At 37.8% G+C, this 11,446-nt stretch overlaps 1 non-coding gene across 1 annotated transcript; it reads right to left on the bottom strand.

Annotated features, from left to right (window-relative positions):
• Positions 1-2,693: 2,693 nt before the first annotated feature.
• Positions 2,694-2,821, bottom strand: LOC115869287. The gene has a single exon (XR_004046104.1). It is a non-coding gene; the product is annotated as a small nucleolar RNA ACA64 (small nucleolar RNA).
• Between the last annotated feature and the right edge of the window lie 8,625 nt (positions 2,822-11,446).

Below are 11,446 nucleotides of genomic sequence, written 5' to 3' on the forward strand. Positions count from 1 at the left end.
GATGGTAGGTTAATAATGCAGACGCACATCAGTCGTGACCGCCCCTGATGGCAAGTCTCTCCTGCCGCTGTGGCTGCCAGAAACAGGGATGTGTCTACACTCACAGCACAAATGCCAAAGCAAAGGGAAATCTTTCCAGGTAGGCAGCATGCTACAGATGATGACTACTTTATTACAAAAAAAGTTTGGGAATAGATTTACCAATATATATATTTTTTTACTTAAGGAATTGTCCAAAGTTTCTAATATTCTACAATATATTTGGATGATGTTACAACACAAATATTAGGCAGGGTTTGACTTCCTGGTTGTGGTAGTTACATAATCTGGTGTCAGTTTGGGACTTGAGAGCGTTAAGAGTGAAAGGGTGGAGTCTAGTCTGTCAATCAGGTCATAGCCAATGAGGCCTCTGTGTGGGCATGGCCTTCTCCCGAGGATTCTGGGAACTTCTCTCTCTCGGCTCACTCCCTTGAAGACTCTCTACTGATAAGACACATGACACTACACTGATAGACCCCGTACCCTGGAACTAGAGTCGCCACATGGAGACCCCTGCCAGAGCTGAGATACTTACAACGCCACTGGATCCAAAGACTCTGAACCTACTTGCCTGTGATCATCCTGCATTCAGCATCATGGCATGCATTTCATGAGTCTGAGGAGGACTGTATAGATAGGTATTGCACATATGGGCTAATATCGGATTTATAGGCTTGGACTGGCTTGGGCTGGGATGCGTCCTCAATATTCAGCTGCTCTTGTATGTAAAGCTCTCTCTTCAACACATGGAGTGTCCAGGGATCCTTGTCTCTCTAGTCCACCCGAACTCACACACAGGCAGTCTGAAGATGACTTAGTATCTTTCCAGTATTCCAGGGGAGCCATTTTTGAAAAATAGAAAGCTACATTTACTCACTCAGGAAAAAAATAAAATAGCTTCCTCCTCTCCAACATTTGTATGTTAAGGAAAAATATTTATAAACACATTTTTACTTGTGGAATTATAGGCATTATAAGCAAAAATATTTTGCACAAAGATACACACACATATATACATGCACATATACACAGAAATGTCTAAAAGGTCAGTGGAAAATAGAATTTTCTCATAATCTTTTTGAAACCTCCTCTGGAGTGTGTGTGTGGTTTACTTTCAAATATATTATGTCATAAAATTATATAAGGAACGGTTTCATATCATAAACAGATTTGATTGGTTGGTTCTGAACAAAACATGGAACAATTTGAAGAGTAGGGATTCCAGAACACTTAGTTCTTCTCATGAGGTACCTGTACATAGAACAAGAGATAGTCATTAAAAACAGACCAAAGGGTTGCTGCATGGCTGAAAATGAGGAAAGGTGTGTTTCAGGGTTGTGCTCTTTCAGCATACTTATTCAATATGTGTATTGCTAAAATTGACTGGGCCAACCTTATGAAACATGCAGTTTCAGGGTTGGAGGAAGATTCACTAACCACCATACTTACACAGATGTCTCAGTCTTGCTGTGGGAAAGCAAGGAGGGCTTGAAGCATTTACTGATGAAAGCAAAGACTATACTTGGATTACAAAAAAACCTCCTCAAAACTAAGCTAAAAAAATCACATGATAACTGCAGAACAGATTGACGTTGTCAAGGATATCATCTTACTTGGGTCCACAATCAACTTTCATAAAAGAAGCAGTCAGGAAGGCAATGAGCATACTGCATTCCGGAACATCTGCTGCAGAAGGCCTCTTCGAAGTGCTCAGACACAAGGATTCTACTTTAAGTTGAGAGAAGTGCCTTACTCAAGCGTTGTATTTTTAATCACCTCATTTGCTTCTGAAAACCAGACCATGAATAATAAAGACCAGGGACTAATCAATGCATTGTAATCGCGGTGTTGGCATAGAATATTGAAAGATCGTGAACTGTCAGAAAAACAAGAATGTGTGTTTTCTGGAGGGACCAGGCCCTGAAGGAAGACATCCTGCTTGGTAAAGTGGAGGTAGGCCAAGAGGAGCAAGGCGCTCTGGGACATGTCTTAACTTGGTGACTGTACCAAAGATTTCAAACCATGTTTCAGACCTTTGGTGAGGATGGTGTATGGTCACGCAGTGTTCTCTCTAGTATATCATTTTGTTTCAAAGACAGGCTTTTCTTTGAGTTATCTGTGTAGAGTCTTCCCAGACTCTGAGGTGATTATTACCTGAATTTATAATTAATTTTTATTTTACCATTCACTCTAGCTTCTCACGCACCTTTGCTTTTAAGTACAGGGTGTTTACTTTTCCTTTTTCTAAATGTTCATCAGGCAAGAGGTTTGTAGATATTCTTCTTTTGACTTAAATTTTCTCACATGAATTTATGTTTTTGAGATTTGAACATGATGATGTATACATCAGTGTTTAATTCCTTTTCACTGCCATGTTTTAATTATGTGCATAAACTAGAATTTATATTTATACTCTGTTATTATGTGCATATTTTTACGAGTGTTATGACCTCTCATGAAGATACTTACAAAATGTATGAATTAAACCTAGTAGAGAAGATAAATTTAGGTTTATTTTAAAGGCACTAAACAAACAGTTTTTGATGAGTTAAGCCAGCCTTCCCTCCTCATGAGACCCTGCACAACAACCACGGGCTCCGGCATGGAAATGCTGGGAAAGAGCAAGTGTGAACAACGGCCCAAGGCCATTTGGACCTCACTGGGGCCTGGATCTCATCCACCCATGTCGAGACAGAAGAGGTAGAACTGAACCTCCTGGGGACTCTAGGCACTATATTTCACCCACTGCCAGGTGAGAAGCTGAGAGATATGTTCAGTTAGTCAAGAGGGAAAATATCTTATAATGACTGTTTTTGTATAGGAAATTTTAGTGATTTCTCTGTCTTTCGGTAGGTCTGTCTCTGTCCAGTATTGCATTTAGTTGGTCATAACAAATTAACATGAAACAAATTAGCATACAAAATTAGTCAATCACAAAAGGACAAATACTCTATGTGACCATTACTATAATAATAAATATCGAGACAGAAACAAGTATCTGCTCTCAGGTCATGTCATCTTCTAATCTGCTTACCCAAGAAACATGGTGGTGTGCCTACCAAATGCTCATGACCCAGTTATCACGCACTTCTCTGTACATCTTAAAATGCACCAACCACTCTGCTCAAGAAAGATGAAGCTCTCGGTTCCTGTAAAGATTTACAGTCTCAGGAACTCTGCGGAACAATTCTGCATGATCCCTTAGACTCACTATGGATAGGAACATACTCAATGGCGGTGCGTTTGAGAATTAGTTTGGGCTTTGATTTCGGATACCTTAACCCAGCTTCTGGCGACTTCCAGCAATCCCTTCTGTTCTCTGGTGGGTAATCACATCGCTCCAACCTCTGCCTAAAGTCTCATAACCCACCTTCTTGTACCTATCTTACCCTTCTTCTCACCTTTGACTTATAAATGCCCCTATAAGTAGATTCAAGGTCCACCCTACTTTCATGCTTACTGGACTAATGACATTTGCAAAGACCCTGAGTTGAAATAAGTTCACCTTCTGCGGTTCCCTGTGAGCATGAATTGAGGTGCAGGAGGGCAGAATTCTTCAATCTTGTACAGGTATCAAATTACTACTATCTTGCAGTTTTCCTCTAACATCTCGAATGGAGCTGCTGGATATTCTCTTGATCCTCAGTCTTTATTTCATCTTGATTTTAAAACGCCATCTGGCGGGTACAGACCAGAGAGTTGTTTTTCTTCTGCTTTCTTCACAAAGTGCCTGCTTTTGGGAGATGTCACCACAGTATCTTTTGGCTTTTTGACTCTGATGAAAAGAAAGGTAAAATGCTAACATTTTACTTCTCTATGTAATACAGCTCATTTTTCTAGTTACTGACAAGATTTTCTCTGATTCTTTTCAAGAGTTTAAGTATAATCAGCCCATGTAAATGTATTTAAAATTATTATTCTTGCTATAGTTCCTTCGATCTTTGGTTTACTATTTTTAAATATATATATTTTTCACAATTTTGGAAGTTTTTCATATTTTGAAATATTTTCTCTGTCCCACTCTCTCTAGCTTTTTTTTGGATACTGAATTGCATGTTTATTGTCTGTTTGAAATTGTACCACATCTCTTGATTGTTACGCTTTACTTTCTTCCATTTAATATTTTCCTCTCTTTGTTTAAGTGTGAGCAATTGCCTTCACTTATCATCAGATTCATTGATAATTATGTCTTCTACATCAGATCAGGAGAAAAGCCCAGTGATGCACTCCCATGAAGGGTCCAGTGTAGGAAACGATTGGACAGCTCTGTCCTACTGAGCTGCTGTGAGACGGAAGTCACTTGCTAGCACCCAACAACAACTACATCATAACCCATTAAAGGCTTTCATCCCTTGGGCATTTTCTAAAATCACTCACGATGGTAGGCAAGATGGTCAGCCAAATGTTCCCAAACCAGGAATCTCTCTGTCGGCTCTGAAACCAAGGCAGTGACTGGATAAAAGGGAAAGGGGAAGGATTTAGTTGGGTTCATTGACCAAAGAACTAGCTGGGACAAGGGTAGGTGAGACAAACTCACACAGATATAAGAGGTTTTATTTTTTGGGGGGGGTGCAGTTTTTTTTTGGTGGAGAGGGGTTTGATATATATATATATGTATATATATATTCCAGCATCCGGACACATACACCGGGAAGTAATTTGAGGTAATGATGAATATGTAACCTATGTCACAGGAATGGTCTTGAATATTCCTTAGGGTGGGGTTATGGTGTTTGATAAGCTATCAGACCCTCACTTTCAAAGGTCTTCTGAGTTGGTTTGGTGACATCTTTCTATCGACTTGCAGTTCCTGATGCAAGTATTTTTGTTCCTAGGTGGCCTGAAGCTTATGATAGTCCTTTCTGTGCGTGTTCAGCAGCCAGATCTGGTCATAACCGTTATTGGCTTGCTGTGATGGATACTTCCCTAGAGGGAAATGGATAAAAAGAGACAGGGGATTAAGAAGACGAGTTCAGGTTAATTTGGAGCAACATCTGCCACATATATATTCCAGCATCCCAAATCCTTGGGAAAGCAGTGGAGCTTATGTTACAGGGCTAAACAGTGTGGGGAGTGAGCTCACCAACAGCCACGGCATAATATCTGCTACCTGTGGGTCATTGAAGGTATAATTCAAGCTATAGACCTCAATATAACAGACTACCTTGGCTTATCCACATGGGTCTAATATAACCGCATGATTCACTAAAGTAGGAGATTGGTTTTTTGTTTAGTTTTGTTTTGGGGGTGGGGGGATGGAGCAAAAGAGATGCACAGAAGAGGAAGGAAGGGAGATCTGAAACATGGTAAACACTTACAACTTCCTGGTGTGAATACATGTTTTGGGGGCGGCGGCACCTAAACCTGAGTTTTACAACTTCTAGGAATGGTATCTGGAAAATAGTCTGAATAAATATACATCCCTGCTCACGTTAGCGCTTCTCTCTGAGAATAAACTATCATTGCTGGTCTTATACTGCTTTTGGTCAAGTTAAGGATAAAGTTAAAGTTAAGGTTAAGGATAATGTCACCTAGACACTCCTGGGTAAGGGTAAGGGTGGACTTCAACTTATCAATTGTGTTACAGCGAAATGGCATCTCCTTGGTGTCATAAGCTTTTTTATATACAAGAGAGAGACTTGGGAGAGTCAAGTCTTCTTTGGCCCTTCACCTTCTGCTGGAACTGGATCTTGCGTCTGGATCCTTGAACACCTGTTGCATTACCTACTGATCGCAGGAGCTGTCAACAGACTACCTGCTGTGGATTCATTAGGCTGACTTTGAACCTCTTCATACACCAGTCTGAGCACCCTGCTATCTCTGCTTTATCATCCTGGTCTGATTCCTTCACCTCCTCGTGCATCACCTGCTGATCTTAGGATCCATCAGCGGCTACGCTGACTTGAAACAGATTGGACTTACTTATTTCTACAATTGTTTAAATTGTTTCTGGATATAAATCTCTTCCTATATACTACACATACCAGCATCACTGGTTTTATTTTTCTAAAGAACTCAGCCTAGCACACAATACATTTTAGTTAATTTCTTCCTTCCTGCTTACAGTGTAGTTTATTTCTCTCTCATGCATTCTGTCTCTCTCACCTGAAAATTCAACCTCAGATCCATTATGGAATATAAAAGCTATGATTATATATTGTATAAAGTTTTTGTTCTTATTGTTAGAACACAAGTGAGGATTTTTTCCTATGTGATACATACTAGGTAAAAATGAAAACTCATCACAGTTAAAATATATCCTTTAACTCTTTAAAAATAATAAACACAGTTATTTTAAATTTCAGCATAGGCCATCTTTGTAGGTATCTTAACACAAATGTAGATCTCTTTGCTTTATTTTGTAAAGTTAGTGGTTTGTATACTTAAATTGTTAGCAATTTTATGGTTTTGTTTTAATTTTTATGTTACTGAGAATGTAATTGATAAGACTAATTTGAGCTTATGCTTCTTTATCTTACAATTGCATTCCTTTTAAAATAACTTGTATTACTTTGAACAGGCATCTAAGTAAGTTATTTTTATTAGTAAATTATTGATTAAGGAACTACTGATCAACTGTTTTTTGATTTAATTAAACAAAAACAAATCAACTGGGAATATATTGAAGTATAACTTGTATTTTGTCTTTACCCAGTAAAGAAACCTATCCACACTCACACAGCATTTTCATCTTATGTGTTAGCTTATGTTTTCAAATGTCAAACTTGAGAACATTTTAAAAATCATTAGAGTTCTATGGTTAGTAACTGATTCCCCTTAAGCAAGGTATAAAAATCTTATACAGACTTAAGTTGTTCAATAATAAAAGTGACTGACAATTAACCTAAATATCAAGACCTTAAAACAAGACGTATAAGAAGCCTTCCAACAAAATTAGTGAATATAGCCAAAGGGAAAACAATTAAACAACACAATTTTACCTTTGAATTTTTCCTTTGCTCGTGGGGCAGGAAAGTGCTCTCAAATGAGAATGTTCATTATTCCTTGGAGCTTTTCCCATTCTTTTCACAAATTTTCAAATTATATCTATTGAAGAACATTTTATATACCTTACTCGGTCATGCGTTTATCTTCTTTTGAATGCGTACATCTATAGTTGAATTTAAATGCCCAGTCTCTTTGAATTCTGTTATTTTATATAATGCTATATTATCCCAGTAATTATATTAAACTGAAAAAGAAACTGCTGCTACATTAATGATTTTCTTAACAACCTGAAAAATGAACCAATATTAGGAGGCTATTTTATACATCTTTATTGTAATGCTTGGTTTATTCTTAGACGAATGCTACCATTTGGAAAGACTTCAAAACATAATTAAAAGCTGTGATGATGCTGAATCTTGCGTTCTAAACTACTCCTGAAATTATCTTTTTTTTGGGTTAGAATCAATAAATAGGAAAAGAGAACAAATACATTCTTAATTAAAAAGATTAAAAAATAAGTACATACATAGAAATAACCACCCCAAAGTAAAACAGTCAACATAACTAAAATACAAATTCTAAATAGTTGTGAGTTAAGGAAAACTAGAAACATGGGTACATGGACTGGTCTACATGTCACAAAATTTTGGATAAGCAACACGGTAGAAATTCTGAGATTGTGTATCATGATTTGGTACACAAAGAATCTGGTTAATAAACTAATTGATAAAGAAGATCTTGCTTAACATTAAAACTCACTAAGGTCTAGAGGAGCTTTCCGATCGACGTCCTGGGCTGTAATCCTGATGGAGGCTGGTGGCCGTCTTTTCCTCCTGCAGAGTGCCTGATGAGTGTGAACCTCCCACCTGTTATGTAGAAGCTGAATGCTGAAGCCCTTGCCTTATCAATGCTCACCTAAAAAATTCTCTCAAGTAGCACAACTCAGAAAGTAGAAATAAGAAAACCAAGATAAGGTTGAGATGTTAACAGATAGTGCCAAGGTATTTGCTTAAAGTTATTACCTAGTTCAAATATATTCCTTGTGCACCATCTGCTTTTGATATTCTATTTTTAACTCCATACCAAAGGGTTAAACTAGAAACTTTAAGCTAGTAACAATGATTGGAAAGTATAGGAAATATCTAATACCAGTATATAACTTAAAAATGATATGTAAGACTACATTTCCTGGTTTGATGTTTAGAATATACAGTTAAAAGCACATAAGGTACAATCATTTTTATAGTTTTCTAAAAGCACAGTAAAAGCAGTTGACATGCAACTCTGCATACAGTTTGTATGGCATCATTCTAATCATATAAAATAATTTACTGATGTTATAGCACAATTTTGAGGAAATAAATTCTTGTAGCATACATCTATACTAGGGCTAGTAAGCAGACTAATAGAGAATGAAAATTAATAGAATATCAAGTAAAAGGTTAAAATTATCATGGCTATTTTACTAGTTGATTTAATAAATCTAGTAGAGATTATATCTCTAATAGATTTAGTAGTTGGAGGGCTAAAGGGACTGATTCATGGATCTACTCTAACATGATATCTGAGGAGCTCTGTTGACCTATTCTTCAGTGAAAACTATTAAAATATAAATAAATATATAAAGTCTCCCCATAAGGTCCTAAGGTCAAAGAGAAAATCTATTAAAAAAAAACTCTACAAGGATTCAGTAAGAAAGGTAAACATCTGTTTGGACCAAGCTTACTCCATTTGCTACCCCTCTCAGCTCAGTGAGGTTAAGATTCCACACTCTTCCTGAGCCATGAACACAGGGATCCCTCTCTCCCACCTCCCAATCAGTCTGCCCCGCCACCACCACCACCCTCAAGGAGAGGAACTTCCGTGTTTTCTGTCTTGCTTCAAGTTGACTGCTTTTATATCTAAATATTGCTGAGAGAAATTGGTGGGAATTTAAAATAGTGCAGAAATGTGACTAAATAGCTACCATATAATCTTGAAATTTCACTTTTACATATATACTCAAGAAAAAGAAACAAAATTTCCACACCAAAAGATGTACATAACTATAAAGGACAGTGTCACACCATCTGCTTAAAGTTATTACCTAACTCGAATGTATTCCTTGTACATAGTTTTTGTTTAAAAGAGCTAAAAGGGGAAATAACCCAAATAACTATCATGGATGAATGGAAAAATTAATCTGATATATCCTTACAATTAAATGCTTTTATTAGAGGACTTTGAATAAAGTCCAACTCGTGGTTGTGCACTTGTGCAAAATAACACCCTTGCTGCTCTAAACTCTGAAGGGTTCTTGTGCAGCAGAATTACCTAATGCAACTTGTCTTTGATCTCTTGACTGCTGCTTCATAAGCATTGATGGCAGATCCAAGCAAGAGAAAACCCTCGATAAATTCAACCTTCCCTCTATTTACCATGATGTTACCTCTTGCTCCAGTTGTGGAAATTTGTGTCTTCTTGCCCTTGAATCATATGGCATACTAAAAGTGGCAATTTTTGATCTTCATCAGCAAGAACTTTAAGTCCTACTCACTTTCAACAAGCAAGGTTGTGCCCGCTGAATAACACAGATTGGTGATGAGCCCTCCCCCATTCCTGATGCCACATTCTTCATATAACCCAGCTTCTCTGATTATTACCATATGCACTGAGTCTGTATGGTGAGGATATACACCCCTGACACACACCTTTCTTGATTTTTAAACCATTAAGTACTCTCATTCTATTCCTACAACTGCCTTTTCATGTAAAACTTTGTATTAGGATTATTTATAGATTGTTTTGTCTTATATTTATTTTGTTTGAATTCAATATGTAGACTAGTTTTTTCTTATTCCTGGACAAAATCCTACATAAATTCCATACTTTTCATTATAATTTATGAACCTTAATTATTATTGTTTTCTAGTATGTGAATTAAATCTAATTATAATTGTGTTAGCTTTTTAGTACTACTATAATATAAATTCAACAAGTGGGTAAGTTGAATGAACTGAATTTACATTGCTCAAAAATTCGGAGGCTAAGCATTTGACATCAGGGTGCTCGCCGCAGGGGAAATCTTTCTGTCAGCTCGAGGAGCAGGTCTCTCTTCACCTTCTAATATTGGGTTCTTCTTCATTCATGTGAAGTTACGTCCGCCTTTCCCTACATGTGCTTATCTGTTTCTGTTTCCTAAATACCTCAAAAGTGATTAGTTTAAAGCTTTGCTTGCATGGTGTGTTAGACCAGGTTGACTAGAGAAACTAATCCAGGGACATTCATATATGTGTAAGAGAGAACTTGATGTCAAGACGGAATTATGCATCAATAAAACATCCCATCCCAGTCCAGATCAAGTCCATAAGTGCTATATTACCCATAAGTCTATTATTAGTCCATGATTTCCTTTTCAGACTCACAAAACACATGTGATGATGCCAAATGCAGGAAGATCATAGGCCAGTACTGGGAAGTCACGTGGGTCCAATGGCAATCATTAGCTCTGGCTGCCATCAGCGTGGCTCCACGTGGCTTGCAAACAGGAATGTAAAGCAGATAGAGAGTCCGTCCCACCTCCAGGGAGGAGGAGAGGAAGCCCCAGAATCCTCTGAGAAGGCCATGCCCACAAGTAGGGATCACCAGGCTGTGACCTAATTGACAGCCTAGACTCCACCCATGCATTCTTATTTGTCAAGTTGGCATGGAATTGTGTAATTACCACACATTGTTATGGCCTTCATTACATAACAAAAAACTTATTCTCCAATGTGACTACATCAAAATTAAAAATTTCTCAAACTCACTGCTATGGAGCTGGTGCTGATTTGCCCCCTTGGGTTTCCAAGACTATCGATCTTCATGGAAGACCAATCGTCCTCCTGTTAAGTGGGAAGTTGTTTCAGTTGGCTGGCCTTGCAGTTAGGAGCCCAATGAGTAGCCCACTGTGACACCATGTCATCCTAAATAGAGAAATAAACTTTTACAGGATATATTTGGGGTACACAGTTAAATCCATAACAGAAATATACTTGCTTGTTTCATTGAAAGCGTCTGTTCTTTTCACCTCTTAATTCTTCCAGCCTCAATGCACCTGAAGCTGGACTCTGATTTGGACCAAAAGCTCACAGGGAAGGAGAGGAGATAGAAGTTCACTTTCTTGGTTTTCTGAGGCACATGATTCTTTATTTGAGCTGTTGCTACATGACACACATGTACTTCAGGGTCAAGACAAACAACAAGCGTGGGGTGGGGGATAAATGTAAAGAACCAAACTGCGGATTGCTTATTTATGTTACTGTGCCTGCATCTGACCAACTGATAATCCATTCCACATTTACCCCATGACCTGGTTCAGACTGCTGATATTGAGCTTCTCTATTATCCTTTCACAGATGTAATTTATTCAATTCCTGTGTATTTCATCTGGCAAGTCCCATGCGCTGTTATCCTTTATGTTGTTGAAAATAAATGAATA

This window comes from Echinops telfairi, unplaced genomic scaffold (genome assembly GCF_000313985.2).
Source record: "Echinops telfairi isolate 266 unplaced genomic scaffold, ASM31398v2 ScPeMD7_23;HRSCAF=83, whole genome shotgun sequence".
Taxonomy (NCBI): Eukaryota; Metazoa; Chordata; class Mammalia; order Afrosoricida; family Tenrecidae; genus Echinops; species Echinops telfairi.